Raw genomic sequence first — 21,636 nt, forward strand, 5'->3', positions numbered from 1 at the left:
TGAATATTTATGAGCTATCGCGGCCGCCGTTGCGGCGCGAGAGAGCAATCAACTGGGAGAGCAGAGGCGGAGGAACAGAGAGGGAGAGGGAGGGAGAGAGAGAGAGAAAGATCGAGGAGGCAGGGATCCTCCGGCCGTGGCCGGGGATGCTGGCAGCAAAAGGGGACGAAGAATGAGATTCCACCGGCCATGGAAAGGAACCGTCTGTGGTTACTGTCATCCCATGGGATTTCGCTTTCGATGTTTCCAACCGGCGGATACTATCCTCCTGGATATAATTGCACGCCCCAACTATATACCTCGTTGCCTTGGCAAAAAAAAAGAAAAAAGTATCTTCTCTCCGTGGGAGGATGGAATCGCCCCCTCCCCTTTCCCTAGTCGACTGTAATTACTATTACTACAATAAGGATGGAATTAACGATGTATCGATCGTGAATGATTGTCGAGATTATTTGTTATTCGATATATATAGATGGTTGAGTGAAATAGATTCGAAGGGAATCGTAGGAGGTTTCGAGATTCCTAGCTAAATCCACGGGATGGAGAGAGAAGGAGAAAGGAGAAAGAATCTATAAGTCCATAAATCTGTGAAGCCAGTCGACACGGAGAGAAAAAGAGAGATCAGGAGGAAAGCGTTTCGAGGGGTGGGTGAGAAGAAAAATTTATGGCTGGCACCGGTAAAAAAAACAGGAGCAGAACGGCGAGGAATTTTTATTTCCACCAGATTCGTATAATATGGTCCGATATGCTCGGATCTATCCCCGTCGAGAAATGAAAAATATATAAGAGCGAGCCGAAATTACGCGGAAATCGCGATTAATCAATCGCGTCGTACTCGTTTACTTCGCGACCATCCCGAACGAGCACGAATCGAGGGACGATGTTCTATTAAAAAAAAAAAAAAAATATATATACGATGGCGAGATGTTTATTATCGCGTTAACGAGATAAAAATCGGTGGCGTTATTTATCAATATCCGTTTCGGCGGATAAAAAAACCGGGAGGCTTTTCGAGTCGAGAAGTTAAATCGAGCGTAAAAAGTTGACGTTCCATGCGGTTGGATAGAATTGTTGGCGATAAAAAAGTTGGTTGAAATAAGTTTTCCACCGAGCCCATTTACGAACGTCATCGCGCTTTCGCGAATATTCGAGGCACGTTTATCTACACGGCAGCGCCACACGTGCTTAACGCGACGCGCTGGGTTACAGATTGTCGATTCATATTTACATTTTAATAACTCTTCTCTTCTACCTTGTCACTCTCGTTCTCTCCCGACAACGACACGGCAACCACGATGCACATTCACGCGGACGAGCCACGAGCTTTTCCTTCCTATTTCATCCTCTCTTTCTTCCGTCGAATTATAAATACGTACACGCGTGTATGTGCGCGTATACGTGTATTAACGCGCTTGTCGCCCTATTAAAAGGGAGGAGGAAAAGAGAGAGGAAAAAAAAAACAATAGATAAAAAATAAAAGAAACAAAAGAGGAAGGGAGAATCTTCCGTTTTAAAAACCTTGACGTCCCGTGTCAATATCGGAATCGTTAGCTTGGTGGCTCGAAAAAGGTAAAAAAAAAAAAAAAGGAAAGAAAAGAAAAAAGAAATAAAATTTCACGCACGCTACGCGAACGAAACGCGTGCGTAAGGTAATTCAAGTTTTTTCGTTCATTCATTATCTTTCTTTTCTTCTTTTTTTTCCCCCCTCTTTTTTTTTTATTTCTTTCTCTCTTTTTTTCCATTTTTTTTTTTTTTTTTTTTTTTTTTCATTTTTTTTATTCACCAGGGAAAAATATCTGTGGGATATACACGATAATGCATACAATCTATTCTTAATTTAATGCGCATGAAATTTTTGGTTTAATAAGCGCAGCTCGTAGACGCATTCTACCATGTAACTCTTTATAATTATATCATCGAACGAAGCGGAGGTTACGCATCCCTTTATCCTCCTCTCTCCAGCTTTCTCATTTTTAATCGCGCACACCGTAATTATAATAATTCGAATTTCAAATGCGATCCGTATCCAACGGTATACGGCGCTTTGGGCAAATATTTTTCTGGTCATTGGACATCGAGCGGCAAATAATAATTTTTGATACGTTTGTATTACGACGATTCGGGGGCACGTTTTCGCAATTATTATGGTTATATTCGCGTGCCCGCTTATTATTACGTACAGAGTGAAAATTTTATTCGTTTCAATAATTACCAAGCCGTGAACACGGGCGCGATCTTTTATGTACATTGTTAAAATTCCCAAAGGAAAACGATGAAAAAAAAATGAAAAAACAATTTCTCGAAAATTTCTCTCCTTCGAATCGAGCTCGCGTCGAACGTTTTTCTTTTTCTTTTTCTTTTTTTTTTTACCGTCTCCATGAAAATCTTATCTCTTTTTCTTCTCGAAGATATGTTGATATAATCGCGATACAATTCCGCGTACAATGTGAATATTATTCGAATTGTATAAAAAAAAAAAAGAAAAAAAGAAGAAGAGAGAGATCGGTTTTTTCTTTTTTCTTATTCCGAAAATGATCACTATCGTACGGTTCGTGTCCTTTGGCGTTTTTTTTCTTCTCTCTCTCTCTCTCTTTTTTCTTTTTTTTTACCATCTTCGTGACATCGACGCGAGGAAAGAAGAAGAAGAACGCGCGACGGCTGCTCGACCGTGCCGAGGGGAGAGCATTTAAATTTAAAAGGACCCAAGTTCGAAGTTTTAAGCAGAGCGAAAGAAGTTCGTTGTCCCTTCCACGGGTCTGCGTATTCGGGAGCGTATTTGCATGAGAAAAGTGTTCTACAATTCCTTCGATTACACACTCGCCACCATGGTGGTTCCAAAGATAGCTCACATTCTAGGAAACTCTTTTCATCCGTGTATCTTCGTAACGATGAACTTTTCAGATAGATGTGACACCTTACACGTGTTCCATTTACCAGGGGCCAGCCTCGAGCCTCGACTCTTTACGAGGGATATTGTTCACGCTCCATACGTTTCATCCCTTTTTCTATTCGATTCTTCCTTCTTTGAACGCACCTTCTCCCCACCTCTTTCACCTCGAGACGACGCCTCCTCCTAAAAATACAATGTAAATTCTTCCAGAAATTTCATGATTTCGTGAAACGTGTGTCGTTGTCGCGATATATTTTTCGAATCAATTGCTACGTATTAATTTCCAAGAGATCAATCGCCTTTATATGTCTTTTTATTTTATATATATATATGCGTTCGTGAAAACAAATATATTTCGCCCGTGTTTCCGCGTAATCCTTTGCCCTCTTCTCGAAGGATAACGAGCCACGCGGTTCCCAATGGAGGTTGATATTGGCGGTTGATTATCAATTTTCTACCAATTTGGTTCCACTTGTAGCGGCGCCAGCTTTTGTCCCGCTAATCACCCCTTGGCTACCGCTTTCACCCCCCGCCGGCTACATCCGATCCGCTTTGCATATTACGCCACGATATATCTCTCTCTCCGCTCTCTCATTCCGCACCGCACTCCATCTCGCCCCACGTCGCCTTTCTTTTCACCCCTCGAAAAAGAAAATAATAAAAGAAAAAAAAAAACGTTCGCTCACCCACCAGCTGGGCGAGGCGCAATTGAAAAAGATAACCTCGTCACTTGACACTCGCGCGAGTGTCAAAAAACCATGATCCTCGAAATTTTCCAAGAGATATCGAAATCTCATCTTATCGATCATCTTCGAATAGGTTCGTTCGAGGAGGGGATTCGAGTTAAGTCTCCTCTCGAGTCGAAGGTTCTAGTTTTTCGCGAATTAACGTCCCGACAGAGGGACGCTCGCAACGCTCGCAAAACAACGCGGAGGGATCAAACGGTGGACGCTTATGGGATCAGCGATCTGAAAACGTTGTGTTGTTTCAGGTGAGCCAGCTCTCACGCGCCACACCCTGTTTTCCACACTCGCTGGATCCCTCCCCCTTCCCACCTCCCCTCCCCCTCCCCCTCCACACGATCCCTCACCGCGACCGATCAGAATTTTGAAATCGCTCGGTCTAGCGGCTAACAAAATTTTTATTCCTCCGAAAAATACGAGTGACGCGCTGGTACGCGCCATTCCGAGAGTCGACAAACATTTTCCGGGCTCGATTCAAATTTCAACGCGAAACCTCTGTGCCTTTCCTCTCTCACTCTCTCTTTTTTTTCCACCCTCTTCTGTATCGACTTATTTATTATAGGGTTCGAGGATCGATGAGGATATACTATATATATATATATATATACTTTTTGAAAAGTAGCGAGGAGGAGGAAGTTAATCGCGTGACCGTTTAACACCGGTCGAATTAAACCTCCATTAAACAGCCGGAGAGGCCCGGCCGGCTGTTTATTTTTTTGACGTTCATTAAAATTTATTCGCCATTACGCGCGAGGGGTGGTTGGCTATGAAATAAAACGGTAGTATTCCGAGTGTCGTCGAGCCTGCTCAAAATTCCAGGCGTCTGTCGGCAATAAACACTGTATCACTGTTCCTGCCCGCTATTAAATACTACGCTTTTTCCTCGCCTTTAACCGCGAATCTGCGCATCGCGGTAAACGGTATCCGTCATAGGATAAGCTTTTTTGGAAGAAAGAATAATATTTCTCCTCCTATAATTTCATAATGGAAAGGAAGGGAAGAAAGAAATTTAATTCCCTCCAAGATAATGGTACGCGTTTAAAAAAATATACATATATACGTATTATATGATACGTTTACACAGAAGGGAAGAAGGGAGCAACGTCAATATTCGAGCGATGACGGAGCAGAGGATGATCGTTTGTGACACCAATGACCAATCGACGCAGGAGGGAGGTGGGCGCGGTAATGGGAAAGCCATGCACGCCGGCCCGATTCGCCACTCGCATAAAATTAACCAGCTCGCTCGCTCGCTCGTTCGTTCATTTTAATTAACGAAACACCGCGAACGGTATACGTCTATCTCTTGGACGCGGCACGGTGGCACGTTTTACACGAGGCCGTGTGAAAAACCGGGTCCGCACGATCTCGCCCCGATTGCTCGCTCACTTTGTTTCGAGCCGCGGACAAAGAGGATTTAACGGTACGTTTACGTCGTTCATCATCATCCTAGGATACACGATAATAAGTTAGTTTTTCGCGAATTTCTCTTCAAAGCTTCGTGATCGCCCTCCTTGGAGAGTTCGTGCAGGGACTCGATTGAGGAGGAGGGATCTTCCTTTTCCTTTTCGAGGACCGTATAAGGTTAAGGTGTAGAGCGGGTCGGTTGGCACGATGATGTCTCTATCTACGACGAAATAGCGGGGTCCGTTAGGTGTGCGAGGGGGGGGGCCCCGATGCAACACGTGTGCACGTAGATGGACGCGTGCGTGTATGTGCAAGCACACAGGCGCCATCGAAGCATGCAACGAGCCCAGGGTCACCCGGGGTCAGCCAGTCACGGAGTTAATTAGACGCCGTGGCTCGCCAGCTCACGTGGCACCGGCATGTTCAGATATCAATCTTCGCTTCCTCCGCTCCTCGATGGACCCGTGCTCGGTTTTCTTAAAAAAGATTCTCATCTCCCCTCCCCTTTTCTCTTTATACACCCCCGTTGGACGAAAAATGGGATGGAATCGTTTTAGGGGTTTAGAACCCTTCCTCGATACACGCGAAACTTTCCTCGCGTCCTTTTTAATCAAGTTGGAGAAATTCGTCCTCCAGGGATGGAATTGTCGTCGCACGAGAAACTCGCGCTCCCTTTTCGACGTTTTCCGCTCGAACGGAGATTTTCGCCGATTTCTTCGAAGAATACGACTTTTGCCGGTGCGGTATAACTTTACCACCCTCCTCCCACGCCCGACCGACTTGATTATCCCGGCTAATTTGGCTTCCCCATTTGCCGGAGAGATAGGAAACCGGGAGAGGAAGCCCTTTCCCTTTCTTCTTCGTCCGTCAGGAGACGTAAGACCACCACCACCACCACCTTCGGGTCTTACCTTTCCGCCGCTCTCTCTTAACAAGCGCGTCCCCGTGAAACCGACTATCTGCAATTAGCCAGCCACATTTATATGACCTGATTACGCCTCTCTGCCAACTTCCTTTAATCCCGTCGGCGAATCCCTAAGCGAAATCTGGAAACATCTTGCCAACCTTTCTTCTCCTTTTCTTCTTCTTCCTCCTCTCCTTGATAACGAACGACTTTCCTCTCCTTCTCAGTTTCCTTTATCTCCCATCGTATTCCAAATAGAAGCTTTTCTTTCTTTCTTCGCTTCTCTCCTTCCTTTTCCTTCGCTCGAATATTTTTCCTTACACGCGAGAATTATTTACGAAGCGAAGGAAACCGAGAGAATGGAGAAGGAGGAGGAGGAGGGCACTTCATTAAGGTGTAGGTTGATAACGAGGAGGATTTCGAGGAAGAACGCGTCGAATGCCCCGCTCCGGATTTTAGCGTTAAGGGTTTCGCTTACGCGGTTCGACGGGAACGTGCGAAGTCTCGAACGGAGATGAAGGAGGAGGAGGAGGAGGAGGCGGCGGAGATAGAGATGAAAACTCGTGGAATCGTGAAACGAGAGGAAGAGGAAGAGGAGTAGAAACGCGGGATGACGGAGGGTTCGGGTGTAGGTCCGCCGCCCCTGCTGCCTCGTTGGAGATGGAAGCAATAGGGATCAACTAGTATGCAAATCGCATGTAAATATCGTTCACTCTCCCGGTACCGAACCAGCTAAAGCCTCTCTCTCTCTCCCTCTCTCTCTCGATGTCTGTGTCTCTCCACGCTCTCTCTCTTTCTTCCCCACTCGACGTTTCGCTCTCTCGGTTGTCGAGTACCGAAGAGAAGAAATCAAAGCAGGGGACAAAGCAAGCGCAGACGAGATCGTGACGGAATTCTTTCTCGTTCTTCCGCTTACCCATTCCCTTCGGGCTGAGCTGGCAGCCACCACCCCCTCCCCAAAGTATTTGCTTTCCTCCAACTCGACTTCCTCCCCAACGATGCGTTTCACCCGAGTGGGTGTTACCGAGCTACGAGATCGCCGTCGTTAGTTCTTAATTAATTTATTTTTAAGCGGGGAACGTGTACCTCGGGACGTGTTTCCGAGGGAGAAGAGAAACTTATCTTATCTTTTTTTTTTTTCTACGAAAAATTCGTAACACTTCGCGCGAATAAAAGATTGAATTCGTTTCTTGAATTATCGCGTTACACGGATGCTCGGGGAAGCATTGGAAGAAAAGAAAGAAAAATGTTTAAATCGTAGAAAAGTTCTCACGTTTCAAGGTGAGTTTCCAAGGAGAGTGTAACGGAATAATCGAGCGATATTGTGAGTAGGTTTCTCACTATTGCCAATCGTAAACGTGAGAGCCGTTCTCAGCAACTGTGACATAATGTCCTCTCCCTCGTCCGTGTTCGTCCAACGATTTCTGTCGACGTTTTCGTCGTCTCAACGAAAGTTTCGCAGTTGGATTAATAATTTTCGGACGTCCTCTCAAGAACAATCATCTTTGAACAATTCAAAATTCCTGTCGAGAGAATTTAAAGAAATTTGTTAATCCCCAAAGGTGTCAAGAGAAGAGAAGAGCTTTTCGAACGTATAATCGGCCACAGGATAGGGCTTAACAGGGACGGGCATTAGTCGCGGAATTATATGACGACTTCTATCTTATTTAGGTGGTGACGGAGCGAGGGGGTGGAGGGTGCGAGATCCCGTGGAAAGAGGGTGAGTAAGAGACGGAGTAAGACCTCTCTAACTCCAGGTATTTTCATCCTATGTATATATATATATATTCCTCGACCTCGATGGTGCCGGGAGCAGGATTACTTGGAGAGACCCTGAGAACTTATTCTCTCCCTTTCTTACGCAACGCTTTCTCCTCCTCCTTCAAAACCCCGCTCGACGTCTTCCTTTACTCCCTATGTCTCTTCCCGGCCTTCTTCCGCATTACCATTCTCAAAATTCTCGATAAACCGGGGGCTTCCGCCGTGACGTTTCCCTCCCCCCACGGAGAAAACCGCCACGCTTTCGCGCCTTCTATTTTATCGCGCGAAAGCCAACGGTATAATCGAGATTTCCGCTCGAACAATGCCGTTAAACACCTTCGTTCCTTCGATATATATATATATCCCCCGTCGATACACCTCCAAGTATCCCGATAATTGCCTAAGGATGAAATTAAATCCCCCCTCCCTCCCTTTCCCTGCAATGTCTCGACGAGGAGCGCGTCGAAATCGATTCTTTCTCTCTTCTTCTTTTTTCTCTCGACGAGGATGGTCGCGGATGTAATCCCCGCAACATCGGCTCGCGAGAATCTATGAAAAATTTACATGCGAAAAGGGAGAAGGGGGTAAAAGGTAAGAAGGACGCGAGAGGTGAAGAAGAAACGGAAACGGAACGAAAGTGGCGAAATTCACGTTCCATCCCGAGGAGGATGTCAGAATCTTTGAACAGCTTGATACTTACAACTTTACGGATATTCGGCGGAGTTGCGGGGGTATTTTCTATGCAAAAGAGTTGAAAACGTAGGATGGTCCTGGCCGCGGGAAGAGGGAAGGCGAGGACAGGGGGAGGGAGAGGAGGGGGGGACATGGAGAGGAAAATCATGGGGAGTGAGCAGAAGGTGCGGCGGTTGCAGCCGACGGCACGTTTTAATAATGCCTTTCCCTCCGCCGACCAACAACGAGGAAGAAGTTTAACGAAGATTGTGCCAGATACTTTTAATTGCTATTCCTCCTCTTCCACCTCCACCTCCTCCTCCCCTCTGCTCACGACGGCGACCGATCCTGGAAAATGAAGGGAGGACTCGCCAACCCCCGCCTCCCTCCATCCTTTCCAAACCTCTGCCACCCCCCAGAAAAATCCCCCTCTCTTTCTCTCTCTCTTTCTCTCTCTGTCTTCCCTCTCGACCCCCTCCTCGCTTTACAGTCTTTTTATCCACCGTCCCGTGGACCCTCGTGATTTTATCGTCCTTGTATCCTCTCGACTCCCGTCCGCCGAAGAGGTTTGTTATTCCACCGGTAGATAGGCGACAAAGGAATTAATCGGGTCGTCTCTTCCTCCCTCTCTTCTCTCTCTCTTCTCTCTCCTCCACCTCCCTCTTTCTCGTTCGAGTACCGTCAATTAAATTGAAACGTTAAAAACCGGGGATAAATTGAAACGAACGTGCGAATGCTGTGTATCCCCTCTTTCCTTCGATTTTTCCCTTCGATTCTGGACTCGAACGAGAGGAATCCGCGTTCACACGCTAACTCTTAACTCTTCCTGAGAAAAACGTATCTCTTTTCTTTATTCCTCCTTCGCGACGAGGATCGAATAACGGGGGAACCGCGTTCCCCTCCTCACTTCTCTGCCCTTAATATCCCCGATGGAAGCAGGGGGAGGCAGGAGGCTAGGAAAATGAAAAAAAAGGATCGATTCGATGGAGTTTCCCTCGTAGAAATTCGCGCGCTTCCGTCGCGAATGAATGAATGGGTGGAGAGCGCGTGGCGCGCGTGCACAATGAAGAGAGAGAGAGAGAGAAGGTCCAGGGAGTATAATACGAAGTCTAAAAATCAAAACACATTAATCTCGGCCACGTGGCGTAGGATCGCGCGCGCCGGTAACAAAACATTTTCCGGCGTCCCCCACCCCCCGCTGTATACATACACGGGTGCTACTTTCGACGACACTTGCGGTACCGTTTAAGTTTCAATACGTTCTCCATTTACCCGTCCGCCCATATATATATATATATATATAACCATCCCTTTATTTATTTGAATAAGCCGTGCTCGGTAGCCGTGTTTTCTCTTTGCGAATTTATCCGGCCGGGTGAAGTGGGTATTGAACGACGATGGACGAGTGGGGTGGACAGGTAGGCCATTGTTCGATCTCGAATCGAATCAAACACGGCGGAATCCCCTTCCTTCGTTGTTTCTACAACGCGACGTGTACGCGTGGGCGATATTTCTTCTTCGATTCTTCTTCAGATGACTAATCGTAATCGTAACCAGTCGCGTGGGCAGAGAATGAACGAACGAAAATCGACGATCGTCCGTAATTGCGCGTGTATTGTGCTGCTTGTTCATTTTTATATCGAAAGAAATACAGTTAAGAAAACGACTGGGAGGAGGAGAATCGAAAACGTTCGCCCCCGAATTTCTTGCAACACGTACGTAGATACACGTACGTACGTAACCGCTTATCTAATTCAATTTGGTAATATCATGCCCATTGAGAGAATAAATGATTACCGGGAAGATATGAAGTTATCTGGTCCCGCGGGACGCGTAAATTGCCATTACCCGACGGTGCTCCCGATGGAGCGAAGCGAGAGAGAGAGAGAGAGGAGCCCGCGGCTTTCTGGGGGAAGATCCCGCTCGAGGATCTTAATTATTAATCGTTCCCGTTAATCACGCCAATCGGACGCGTGAAATATCACGTTGAAATGTTGCTACCGTATCCGGGAAAAGCGGGTATTTTTCTCCAACGCCAATTTATCTTTCCCTCCCTTCAAAATTTCCCGAATCTTACGAAATATTCCCCAGTAAAAATCTGTTGCAACGAATGCACGAGAATAATAGATCAGCGAGCTATTACTTGAACTTTCATTTAAGAGCGAATCTTAATGAAGAATTTCTCAATAGTTTTAAATAGATTCTCTGTTCATCTGTTGCACGAATCAAAGAAACGAATTCGAAGCTCGCAACACGGAGGAAGAAAGAAAGAAAGAAAGAAAGGAAAAAAAAGAAGAGGGAGACGGTGTAGGAGGATGACGAGCGAGATACCGACGTTGTTCTCGTGGGGTGTAGCCGGTCGAATGGCAACCGTCGTACTACTCGATTGGACGGATATATTCGTTGCGCGGTGATCACGAAATCCGAGGGTGAAGCTGACGGACGCGAGGGGGGGGGACGGGGGCAACGAGAGCAAGAGAGCTAAGGGGTGGAGGTTGACTGTGCTGGCTGGATTTCGAGGGGTGCCAATGGAAAATCGTGACGGTTAGAGGGGGCGCGAACAATGCGCCGGAGATTTAGCGTGACACCGACGGTGTGCAAAACCAATCCTCCACGACGAATATTTTTCTGACTTTCGAAACAATTCTCCTCGAAAGATTTTTCCTCCTCGTTCTTTTTTTTCTTTTCTTTTCTTCCCTCGAATCCAACAGCAACATCTCTCCTATTATTTCGAAATTCTATAATAAATATATATAAATATACGTACGAGGAATTAATCGAGGCAACGTATCGATATCGTTTGTTATTATTATCGTTTCGGGGGAACGCGGCGTACGACGAAATCTTTATTCGTGCGTGGATCGTGGAGCGAAGCGGACGCGGCGACGCGCTACTCGTACTATAAATATTTATAATATTCCAAAGCGCGCTATAACTGCGTAGAAGAATCTCGTTATCGTTCGAGCACGTTTTCAACGACGATACATTCCTCGGAATATATAAAGAGAGGTAAAGAGACGATTCTATGATTCGTCAAATTTTTTTTCCCCCTTATCTGGCAAGCGACGGTCTGATTCACAAATCTTCTCCGCTAAGTAGGGGGTTTTGACCGAAGAGAGGAGAACGAGGGGGGGAGGGGTTGGTGGTGCCCTCCCCCCCTTCTCTCTACCCCAGCATCCCGATGGAGCGTGAAAAACAGAGGGGTCCATTGTAACCTCGTCCTGTGGCTAATGCGACTGTCGTCGGTGTAGAAAACCGGGTGCACGGGGTCTCGTCCTCGGCGAACATTAGCCAACGGTCGTTTAGCTGGAAATCCTCGCGGGGCACGCTCTCTGGGTTCCGGCTCGTTTGAAAGCGGATTTTTTTCAGCTGCCCTTTCGCACCCAAGTCGAGCACCATCCCTCGCATTCTTTCTCGTACGTATTTAATTGTTTTTCTCTCGTTTCCGCTTCCTTATTCCTTCGATTCTCTTCGTTTCGTATCAGATTTCGTTATCTTCAATTCAACAAGAGCGCTTGTTGTGTATCGATACGTCGTAAATAGATGTTCCTTAGATAGTTTCTTTATGGAGAAGCGTTGTGCAGTCGTGTCGAAATCGTCTCGAGTTGTTGGAAAAGGTTAAAAAACGTTATTTTCCCCTCTCCTGCTACCTTGTTATTCCCTCTCCTCTTTTAGAAAAACGTTCCCACGCGCGATAAACAGATGGATAATCTGGAAGAGGACAAACTTTGTTTTGCCTCTCCCCTTCGACTCTCCTCGTTTCGCTTTCCAACATTTTTTGCGTTTACAAGCTACGTTTACGGTTACGCGAAGTATTATTATCGGTAGTGTAATAACCTTTTTTCCAACTTTGGAGGAGAGAGATAAGGAATTTGCCGGTCGGTAAAAATTATCCGCAATAAACATGTCATCGTTTCGCCTTTTATTACTTTTATCGCGAGCGAAACAAGTGTGTGCAAGTCTAGAACCTATATCTGGCTTTGCATCACCGGTGTATAAGTCTACCTACCCACGAGGTAGGAAGGATTGTCTGGTGTCCGATCTCCGTGGGAGCTGGCGCACTCTAGTTAAGCCGTCATAGTCTTCCGCTGCCCTGACTATCTATACCAATTAATCCTATGCTGCCACCGACGTCTCTCCACGTTAATCCGATTCCGCTTTATTCTCGCTATTCTCGTCGAATAATATTCGAGACTTCCGTTCGACTCGAACGAGAGAAAAGAAAGATTTTCGAAAGATTCTATCGAAAGAAACTCGATATACATTTCGGTTTATTCTCGCTATTCTCGAATAATATTCGAGACTTCCTTCGACTCGAAAAAGAAAGATTTTCGAAAGAAACTCGAAGATATATATTTCGGTGTAAGAAATGAGGAGGAGAAAGAGAGAGGATGGAACGATTAGCTCGAATATGCAAACGCGCGGAGGGTATAGAATTCCAGGTATGCACGTAATATAAAGGCGCGAAGGGAATGCGATCAACGAGCCGATAAATCGGTTAATCGAGGAATATCTCGCGCGTGCTTCGGATTAATAAGGAATTCTCCTCCTTTTTCCTCTAAAATTCGTTCTAAAACTCTTGTCGAACGAAATTTCGCGAAATCGAGGGGAAAAAAAGACACGCGTCACCTTTGTCCCGCTATTTCCTACGCATCCGAGCGAGAGGGAAAAATTGGAGAGGAAAGAAGAGAGAGAGAGAGCGAAATGGAGGGGGACGTTGTTCTTTTAACACGGCTTTAGGGGGTCCTTTATGCTGACACAAATATCGCTTATGCCGGCGTCGCGTCGCTGTTTTGGCGGAGCATTGTGCCTTCCAAGGCCGTGTGTACCAAACACCGAGCTATGTGTACCCAGCAAACACGCTCGTCACGTGGCGGCACTGATCCCTTCCGTGGCCGCGGACTCCCCCTTGGACGGATTTGCGCAACGGGTCAGCCTGTATTCCCTTCGGAACCACGCGACCCCCGAACAACCTCTTCCCATTACGACCGCTCCGTACCGAAACCTTCTCCGCACTTTTGCCCGCAGTTCCGCTCCGTGGACCTCTCGCAGGGCGCCGCGGGTACCGGCAAACACACGTGCGAGCGCGATCAGCTCGGCGTCAGCTTTATTTGCCCCCGCACACCCGACTTTTTCTTTTCCCTTTTTTTTCCACTCCACCTATCCGAATGTTGCTCGACTCGCTTCGTTATATTATATTCGATTCGAATTCGAAATAATCGTTCCGTCGATCGATCGTATTCTCTCTCGAATATCGAAGGTTAATTATTGAGTAGAGTAATGTTAGGAATAGTTTTTCTTTTCATATATATATTCGAGGATAAACAGAGATACGACTCGACGAGATAAACGCATCGGTGCGCGTCATATTCCTCGGGATCTCGATCTACGTGTCGAGATTAATTACAGGAGACGTCGATGTCGAGGACAATTGACCGGAAGAGCGTGGTCCTTAACGCGGGGTGAGCTTTATGACGGATAAACGTCCACAGCTCGTTTCCTCCCCTCTGTTCCAACGTGTCTCTCTCTCTCTGTCTTTCTTGAGAGGATGAGGGTGTGAGAAGAGTCTGGAAACTTCAGTGGAAAGTGATAAATAACGGGGATGCGGGGCAAAATCGTGTGGAACGGCGGGGAGGGGCTTTCGAAAGGGCACACGCCATTACCTCCGATGTGTTCGCGGGACGACAACCGCGACGAGAGGAGGAGACTTAGCCGCGTCGTCGAGCGATGATCGCGATACACTGAGTGAAGGAGGAGGAGGAGGAGGAAAGAGAGGCTGGTTGAAAAGAGGGAAGGAAAGGGGAGAGAGAGGGGCTTTACCCCTCAGAAGGGCCGAAAATGAAAATCGTATTGTCGTGCGGACTCCCTTATGAGGGAAAAAGCCGGCGCATTATGTTCGCGTTAGCGAGTGCCGGCAGCGGCTAAAGACAGCGGTCAGCGCTCTTTCACGAGGCGGTCATCAATGCGCCGTCATCAATAATCGCGCCCTGACAGCTTCCCCCGCCTGGATTTAGATCCTCCTCGGATCCAACGATCCGAGTGTCGGTGGTGAAAACGAAGGGCACAAAGGAACGATTATTCGGAAAGGGGAGAAGTAAACAATATCGACGATGATTCGTTAGAATCTTTGCCTCGAGAGAGGAATAACAAAATTGGATAAATCGGTCGAAAGCAAAGATGATGATTGCAGTACGACGAGTGGAAAATGGATTTGGAAAGAAGAATCGCGGAAGAATTGGAAGGAAAACGTATGGACGACTCCCTCTAGTAGTTTCTTCCGTTTCGTTGGAAAAGTTTGCCGATTTATGCGCCTCTTTTTTCGCAACCGGAGTGAGCGTCTTCCTATCGAAAACTCCCTTTCCTTCTCCTTCTCTCCCTTTCTCTCTCTCTCTCGGTTGGAACGCGTGCCATCGTAAAAATGGTGGAGCTTTTAAACGGTGGGCCACGAAGCCACCTGGCGCGCCTCGATCCTCGCACGTGTCGAAAGACATTAAGTCGACACGGTGGAGGAATATGAAGTGTAATGACGCCGCGGGGGGAGGGAAGGCGAGCGACACGGTGGTGCACGATGTGTCGCGTACACGGCATCGATCTTCATCCATCAGCCACGCCTTCGGTTTTTCCCAACCGAGGATTCCTTTGCGGTTTTTCCGCTCGAGCGGCAGATGCGTATCCATTCCGCTCCAACTTTTCGGCCTTTTCGCGCTCGCCTCGATTCATCATCGTCGCCTCGATCTCGACGAGCCTCCTCCTTCTCCCTCCCCTCCTTCTTCTCTCGATTTCGGAAGAAGAGAAAGAAACGGCGAAATCACGACGACCAATCGCGACCGACCGACCGATTTTGCCCGTCGGAAATCGGGGCCGATGTAAATCGGCCTAATGGATCCCCTCGGTTTTCTCCAAATAAATACCGGGACGCGCAAAAGCGTCTCTCTCGCGAGCGTAGAATGCAGATGAAAGCCCCGTTTCTTTGGAGCGGGACGCCAAACAAGGTGATCGCTCGTTAGAGAAGGTAGGGAGAAGAAACGGATCGGCGTTCGGACGCATTAAAAATCCACGAATCCTGGAATCCTTTCCGCGAGGCAAGAAACACCGCTCGCCACTACTACATTTGGCCGAAAATTTGAATCGTGTCTCGAAACTACTCGACCCCTTCCCTCTCCAAGAATCGAAATTCGGATTCTCTACGACCGAATCGAAAAGAGTACGAGGCGCGTACCGGTTGTGGCGATCTCGTTAATTTGCACAGGCAATAAAAAAGAGGTAGACGTTTTCGAGGAGCGTGTGCGAGGAACCCGCCCACCACGGTCCATCCCTCGGAAGTAGGGGAGGGCGGACAAAGGATGATATTCGATTAAAAGGGACGACAAAGAGAGAGAGAGAGAGAATCGGGGAATAAATGCTTTTCGGTATCGGTGGTGGTGGTGTTGTTTGTCTTTGGTATTTGGGGTAGGCGAAAAGGGCGCGACAGCGTTGTCGATCGTGGACGATGATGGAAGTCGTCGTCGTTGTCGATCGTGGCACGGCGGTAGTCATTGTGCACGGCACGTGCCGTGACGAGAGAAAACGAGGCTGGCCGTCGGTCGGCAGTAGTCGGGCCTAGAAAGCGGTCCTTCGCTTCCTCGGTCACAATGCACGATTCCTATCCTGCCAGATATATGGACGGAATTAATTGATACCGCGTGCCTCGGCATCGAGCAAGGGTTGCGTAAGCACCGTGGAAAAAGCGATCTCTCTCTCTTCCTTTCGCCTCTTCTTTCCTCCTCTCGTCTTCTCCCGGCCGACTCCGCCTCGCGTCGCAAAAAGCTTTTAAACGCGTCGCCCGCCTTGTTCCTCACGCTTCGATGAATCCTGATCGACGATCGTATCGGGCGAACACGTACGGATCGTTTGCTCTCGAGGGCCCCCGTGCCCTCGTTATCCTTTCTTTCTTTTTCTTTTTTAAAAAAAGCTGCAGGTGCATTTTGATGAGTAATTATTCCGTAACGTTGACGAAACGAGAAGCAGCAAGACGCTTCGGAAAAGAAGCGAGCCCTTTTGAACGAGGCGGAGGTGGACGGACGGAGAGCCAGAAGGACAGAGTTGCAGAGCAAAAGTTATTATAAAAATAATCAAAGTTTGGCGAGGCAAGGCGAAGAGCCGCGGAGAAAGATTCCACAGGGAGGGAGAAGCGGCGACTCGTCTCGTTTACGCGGAGGGCGACGGGTCGGTCGGGTTCTCATTACGTTTGACGATTATGCGTTAATTTGCACCTAGCGATACTTCAAACGATTTTTATTCATTGCACGTCCACGATGAGTTTCGCTCTTTTCTAACTGGAAGTCGTCGTCGTCGTCTGTCGTTTCTGGTAGCTGGCCCGCGCAGGACTCCAGGCCCCGGGTCGAGATTTTCTTGGAGTTTTATATTTTTCCACGCTCCTTTCCGCGGAATCGGGGGAGGGATCCGCCTCGTCAAAGGACTCTTCTGGATATGATAATCCCGGCGCCAAGCTGAATGCGTAATCAAGTTTTCTCTCTCTCCGAGAAGTGGACTCGGGCTCCTGATTACCTTTGCCTTTACGCGCCCGAACCTGCCGCGCTCTCCCTGCAAATTTTTGCACCGAATTTCGCAAATCCCTCCCCCGCCTTCGACCAACGCACGCCTCGAGGAAAATTTGGCGAGCGATCGATGGAGAGACTCGAAAGGCCAACAGATCGGAAACCGCACTCGGTTAGGAGGATCCACTCGTTCGTATTCGCGTTAACGCGTTTCCCGGCCTGCTATTAACTAATGCCAACCACCCCTGGTTAGCGAAGGACGCGGTGCCATACGCGCACCGGCGAATCACCGAGCCGGGTAACCATCCGCAGGGCGCAGGGTGCAGGAGGACGCAGGACATGCCTGCTACGACGGGACAGTTTAAGCCCTGATATATCGCCCGCCGACACTCCCAACTTCTGTCGCCGTTTCTGTACCGCTTTTTTGCCACGGCTGACCATATGTCCACGGAAACCGAGATCCCCATCCACTGTATCTGCGCCTGTGCCACGCGTTCTCTCTCTCTCTCGCTTTTTCCATCGCTTCCCCCAAAATTCGATTTGCCAACGAATTTGCCAAATTGACGATTGGCGATTTTACGATCGGGGTAAGAAGAAGTAAGTTCTTTTTCTTCCTTTCGGAATTAACGAGGGCGATAAACGGCTCGGGACGATGTAACGAACGCGTATTCGATCGTGACGCGAAGGAGAGACGCGAGTTAAGCGAGTTTAGATAAAACCGTGGTCGTCCAACAGGCGTCCAACCCCACTTTGCAACGTAACAAATGATGCCACATGTTCGAATCTTCCTCTCTTTCGACCTCTCTCTCTCTTTCTCTCTCCTCGTCGCTTTTCCTCTTCGAGCCGCGGGGCATGGAGAGCGTTCGGCTCGATGTTCGTGGGAGGGAGGGGGGGTGGCTCGTGTAATTTGTACGGTTAAACGCACGTGCAAAAACGGATCGGGGGAGAGAGAGAGAAGGGGAGAAGACAATTTACGCGGGACTAAACTGCCGCGCTGGGAGCATTTAACCAGAAGCACGGATCGAATCGATCCTGCTTAGATCCCGTTAATGGAACCTTATGCCTATGGTGAAAAGTTGCGGGCAAATGGCGCCTAACTGCAAGTGTAATGCCCGGGACGGGTCGAGTGTGTTCTTCTCTTCTCGAGAGAGGAAAGAAAGAAAAAAAAAAGGAAAAGAAAAGAAACGTCGCGAGGAAGAAGAAAGGAAGAAAGAAAATTCCTTCGAAAAAGAGACCGTAACCGATGCCGATGGATGAGAGGATGCCATTGAAGAGCGAGAGAACAAACGCGCGTACGTGGACCCCCCTCTCTCCTCTTGCTCTTCCTGGTCTTTTCACGACGATTGTCCGACGACCACGGTCGGGCCGAGTGCCACCGGCACGCTGCAGGTAAGTGGCCGTCATCGCGCCTCGCTTAAAAAGCCTAACCGATTGCCGCCTCTTTATCAACCACTTTACCCAACCTTTGAGAAACTGTCTGGGTGTCGGTCGCCTCTCTCTCTCTCTCTCTCTCTCTCTCGTCTCTTCAACCTGTGCCGCGCTCATTGTGCGATTAATTCTGACATATGTCCGCGGGCACAGAGGACGGCGAGATCCTATTCTCCTCGGGCTAACGAGCGTTCGAAAACTCGCTTAGGGAAAACGATGGAGAAACACGACGGTGGACACGGTTCCCCCGTCGAGAGAACGTTTTTTTGAGAGAACGATGGAGGGAAAGAGTGCCGTGTTTCGAATCGTATCTCGACGTTCGACATTCGTCTTACGTTTAACACGGTCGTTCGTTAATACGTTCGCCTACCTGGCGGATATCTGCTGGACGAACGAACGGTTTTTCAACTTGTTCATCCGTTACGTGTTATTGTGCGTGTGTGGCCCTTCCACGAAAATCAATCGGTAGACGGATGTCGGTAATCTTTTTTGCAAGCCAGGCAGACCGAACGATAATTCGACGATTATGAAAATATATCGACTGCCCGCCGTCTCTTGCAACGTAATTTTCTTTAATAGCGATGAAACGATTTTTTCCTCCTTTCTGTCTTCCTTCTCGGATAGTAGTATTTACACTCGGTCTTACGTATCATTACGATCTTCTGGTGGTTTCCTCCTCCTCCTCCTCCTTCCTTTCTCTTCAGTTCCTCTCGTCCCCTCATCTGCAACAAAAGAGAAGAAAAGAAGAGGAAGACGAAGAGGATGATGCGTTGTAAACCACCCAAATTTATCAGTTCATCCTCCCACCTAAATTTATCAATCCCTCTTCCCATTCAAATTTATCAATTTCTCCTCCTTCTTATTTTTATCAATTCCTCCTCCTTATTTTTATCAATTCCTTCTCTCACGCAAATTTTGTTTTGAAGAGAGTAGAAAGGCAGGGTCTTTGGCCTAGATTCCACGCGTTCCATTTAATCGAGTGAAAAGTTCTCCCCGATTTTCGATGACGGAACGCATGACAATGGGGCGATCGAAGAGGCGGCGTCGTTTCTTGTATAATAACTTATTGGCCAGGAATCGCGGAACCGCGGCATGATCGGCCGGATATAAATCGGGAAACGAATAATTCCATTATACTTTATCGGGCTAATGAAAAAGGGGAACGATAAAACCGCAATACCGTGTAAAACCGTGGAGGAGGATGAAAACGGATGGTGGGGGGAGGAGAGCGAGAGTTTCTAGGATAAAGAAACTCGACATGTCGTGCTCCGTGCTTCTCTTCCCCCCCCTGTCATTAATACCAGGCGACTGTTACATATGGATGAGAAAGCTGGGTTAGGGCAGGACATCGATGCCACGGAACGAGACGAAAGCGAAACGGGATGTAGGGAAGCGAAACTCATCGACTAAAAGCATCCACGAAAGACCGAGGACGTCGTTTCCTTCGCTCCTTCGCTCGAATCTTCTTCGCCCTCTTACACCGCGACGAATAACGCAACGGCACAATCCTCCTCGAAACGAAGAGACAGAGAGAGAGAGACTTCGATAAGGTCTGCTCGATAAGAGGATAAAACGAGCACCCTCGACGTTTACCTACGATTTAAATTGTCTGCCGGGTCATCCCCTTCTCCTCCCCCCCGATTTCACGGAATCCTTGCGTTACACCGGATTCCTTTTTCCTTGGCTTCGTGTGTACTTGGCTTTTTCCGCGCTCTTTCTTCCTTTTCTTCCCTCTCTTTTTTCCTTGCTTTTCATCGCCGATGACTCGACGAAAAGTCGAGGCGCGCGCGCGCGCGCGTCGACTCGATGGTGGAACGAGGTCAAGTTATTTTCAGCTTGGAGGCACAACACCGGTGCTGGTACCGCCTCTTTTCATAATGAATGGAGGCATCCTCCTCCTCCTCCTCCCCTTGGGTCTTCCTTTCCGCGAATTCGCAAAAGGCTTCAAACGAGCGAGCGCGTACGCGTTATTTAGAGAGAATTTATCCCCCGGAGGAGTCAGGGTCGTGACTCCTTTTCCGACCCGATCCGTTTCGGTCCGCGATACGGGACGATAAATCTGTACTCTACTCTCTCTCTCCCCCCCTCCTCCCCGTATATATCTTGCAAGGGGTCGAGGGAGAGGAGAGCGAACGCAATATAGGTAATGTTCCGGCCGGCTACTTAACAAATTGCTACAAATTGCGGAGAGCGTTTAGCTCCGTTCGAATCTCTGCTCTCCCATATCCCCGTCACCTCTTGCGGTCGCTTCAAGGGTCGCTTCTCTCTCTCTCTTTCTCTCCCTTGCACCCTCTCTCCTTTCCGCATTTCGTCGACGAACGATACGGTGGTGACCACATGGCGCTCCCATATGTCCGCACCATCGCCCTAATGTCCGACTATCGACTAGTTGTTAGGTTAGGTAGGCCTCGAAGACAAAGAAGTACAGGTTTTTCCATGGCTTTTCTTCCTCCTTTCGATCGAACAATGGACACTGTTTATCGATTAACTTTACCCGTGGCTGACTCACTGTAATAATTCCGAATTATTGTTCGAATTCCTTTCGAAAGAGGAGAGAGAAAGAGAGAGAGGCACGCGATTTAAAAGATTTGAAAGATTCGCGAGAGACGAGGACGATGCGGACAAATCATTAATCACGAGCGGCGCCTTCTATCTAACGGCGCTTTAAAAGCGATACCCTCGAGCCAATCAGCGATCGCGTGCCGCGCCCGGGTTAATTTCACGGGTATTTAACGCGGTCTCGCTCGACAATGATTCAATCAACCCGGATTTATTTGGCCGAGGATTCGCCGGCTCGTGTCGGCCGATCATTATTATTAGGTCCTCTCGTGCGGAGAGACGCCTCTCTAAGCCTTTGCCCGGGATAAACGCTCCCGTTGTTCAGCTCGAGAATTCGCCACTCTCTGCTCTTTTAAGCGAGCTCGCGACAGGAAATAAAGGACGGGGAGGGGGGAGACGGCGCGATTAGAACGGATGCGTCGGGCTCGGCCGGCGTAAATATCGGTGAACATGGTGTTCCCCGTGGCGGGAAGGGGACGGGATCGGGCAATTCGACGCCCCGTGCGAAATGTTGTCAGCCAATTTTCTTGGCCAGTGCCTCTGAATGCCGCAGATTTCCATCTAGGTCCGTCCTCGGTGGCGCCGATGTATGCCGTGCCCGGGTAAATACATCCCTTTCCCATCCCCCTCCCTCCCCTCGAAACGGACCAACGTCGTGATAGTCGTCGTCGTCGTCGTCGTCGTCGTCGTATTCCTCCCCTTCCTCTCTCTCTCTCTCACCTCTGCCCCCTCCCC

General features: G+C 48.3%; 1 long non-coding RNA gene across 1 annotated transcript in view; it reads right to left on the bottom strand.

Moving 5' to 3' along the window:
• Positions 1–436: 436 nt before the first annotated feature.
• The window catches only part of LOC102656106, a 49,189-nt gene continuing 27,989 nt past the window's right edge, over positions 437–21,636 (bottom strand). The window contains exons 2-3 of the long non-coding RNA XR_001704610.2: positions 18,713–19,064; positions 437–3,073 (exon numbers count right to left, since the gene is read on the bottom strand). This is a non-coding gene — a long non-coding RNA (uncharacterized LOC102656106). The remainder of the gene's footprint in view (positions 3,074–18,712; positions 19,065–21,636) is intronic.

The sequence above is a fragment of the Apis mellifera genome, linkage group LG10 (genome assembly GCF_003254395.2).
Source record: "Apis mellifera strain DH4 linkage group LG10, Amel_HAv3.1, whole genome shotgun sequence".
Classification (NCBI taxonomy): Eukaryota; Metazoa; Arthropoda; class Insecta; order Hymenoptera; family Apidae; genus Apis; species Apis mellifera.